The sequence below is a fragment of the Echinops telfairi genome, unplaced genomic scaffold, assembly GCF_000313985.2.
Source record: "Echinops telfairi isolate 266 unplaced genomic scaffold, ASM31398v2 ScPeMD7_7419;HRSCAF=8457, whole genome shotgun sequence".
NCBI classification, from domain to species: Eukaryota; Metazoa; Chordata; class Mammalia; order Afrosoricida; family Tenrecidae; genus Echinops; species Echinops telfairi.
Window position 1 is genome coordinate 2,591,935 of NW_022111319.1, and position 2,292 is coordinate 2,594,226.

General features: G+C 52.1%; 1 pseudogene; it reads right to left on the bottom strand.

Annotated features, from left to right (window-relative positions):
- The window catches only part of LOC101663031, a 29,527-nt pseudogene extending 28,936 nt beyond the window's left edge, over nt 1-591 (bottom strand).
- Between the last annotated feature and the right edge of the window lie 1,701 nt (nt 592-2,292).

A 2,292-nucleotide genomic window follows, 5' to 3' on the forward strand; every position in this document is an offset into this window, starting at 1 on the left:
GTAAAAGTATATATATATATATAATGAAAATTATATAATTATACCTATACATCTCTATATATCATTTTACTGGGCTGGCTCCACTGCTGGGTGCAGGTGACAGAAAAGAAGATTTGCAAGGAGGGAGCCTCTATGTGATGCCTCTCCTTCCTCAGGGTCTTCTCCTCTGAGCCCACAGCAGCCGGCCTTGGCCCTGCCCATGGTGGTCCCGAGGACTCCAGCTGCTTTGACTGACCTAAAGAGCAATCAGGCTCCAGGGAGGGGCAGCTGCCAGCCACGCCCCCTGCGTCCTGCTCAGTCCACACTGAGAGGGATTGGCCTTGCTCCTTCTCCTCTGGCCTGGGTCCCCACCAAAGAGTTCTGCCTTATAGCAGTCCACTTCATTCTCACCTTGGTGCCAGGTTCCCTTCGTCCCTCATCCCTTCCTGAGCAGGAGAGTAGGTGCCCAGTCCGAGCCTCTGTGTCTCCCCACGGACTCTGCTTATGAAGCTGAGTTGCTGAAGAAGGTCCATGCTGGGTCCTCACCCCACAGCAGACCTAACCGGCAGAGCTTACCTTCTCTCCTCGGAGCTCCAGGAGACCTTTCTCCATCTCACGGAAGCTGCTGTGCCAGGACTTGAGGGCGACCTGGGGGCAGGAGGGCCACCAGGTCACAGGCCGAGGGAGGCAGTGCTTTGAGTAGGTGCCAATCCTGGTACTTTAACTTGTTGTAGTCTGGCCCCTAATTCGGAGCTTGTCTCCAACTCCCCAGATCTGGGGTAGCAGCCCCTACCTGCCCTGCCATCTGGGCCTGCCTCCTCAGCCTCTGCTGGCAGGAAGCTGACAGAATAGCCACCTTACCTCCAGGGCACGTGTCCCACAGCCCTTGGCGAAGCACTGGTGTCATAAGCTGTCTCTAGGGCACCTGTAGGGCCCTTCCCTCACCACATCTCTGGGAAGGCTTTCCTCACACACAATAGCTGGAGTAGGCACCAGCTCCAGCCCCTCCCCTCTCTCTGCGGGTTTTCTGCGGCCAGGTTGCCTTGTGCCCTGTCACTCCCACTCCTGAGGCTTGGCCTCTCTGATTGCTCAGGAAGGTCTGGGGCCAGCTGGGCCGGAACCTCTTCTTTGCAGGGATGTGGTGCCCGCTGCTCTGTAGACCCTGGTGGTGCTCTTCTGAACGTGTCTAGTCATCTCAGCCAGGCTCCAGAGGTCTTACAGGCTCAGGCAGCTCACACATGGGAGCCTGCGGGTGTGACTTAAAGGATGGATCCCTCCAGGCTGTCCCTGAAAAGACAGGGGGAGAAGGGACTGAGGTGAGCAGGGAGGGCGTATGCCCCAACTACCGGGGGCAGCTGTACCTCACTTTTGTTAACAGTGGCTAAAACTTTCTGTGTTTTGAAAGAAGCCAGAACCCCCACCCCGCCAAAAATTTTATATATATATGTATGTATATAGTCCTTATGTAGGAAAAGTCCTGATTAAGGATGTTCATGACTAAGACTAGTTCATGACTTTCTTTTAAAGAGGGGGTGATGGTGGTATAGGAATGAAAGAATACACAGCAACAATAATACCAACAAAAGAACAGTTGAGGTACAGACTTTGCCCTGGGGTAAAACCAGGACTATGTGGAGCAGAGGTATTTTGAGCAATTGGGGACAGTGTTTTGCAGGATGATTTTTACTACCTTGTAGTCTTTCAGGATGGTAGGGTAAAAGTGAGATTAAGGTTGGGGGATTGATTTGTTGTCAGGTCAGGTTGAGAGTCCTGTATTCTTGTGACTTGGGTTAATGATCTTAAAGAAATAGACCTTTGGTGGGTCAGGTCAGAGGGAATAGGGTTCACTCTTTTTGGTTGGTGCAGGTGACCTACTGGGGGTCGGGGACTGGGGTCTATTACTAACAGCTCTCTAGATGAGGAATAAAGGTGATTGTCTCCCCCCAGTTGCCTACACTAAATGAAAATTAGGTGTCAATGCCACAATAAAGTGTTTCAGGGAAGACACCTATGGGAAAAACCTAGGCACCAACGATGTGACATCGCACGGGAGCACCTGAACTCAGCCAATACCCCAACCACGTCCCCTCTAGTAATGCAGGAGGGGAATGCAGGCAGGGCCAGAGGCCCCACTCACTCTCTTGGCCTCTGGGTAGTTCCTGTTCTAGATTCTGGTTCCACGTGCGTCATTTTATGTTCCTACTCCAGTATTCTGTTCATGTGGTTTTTCTAGCTCTCCTGAAATGGCCATCTTCAGTCATGAGCTTCTGCGCAGTCCCCGCAAAATCTTGTGTGCTTTCCAGAAGTAGCGTA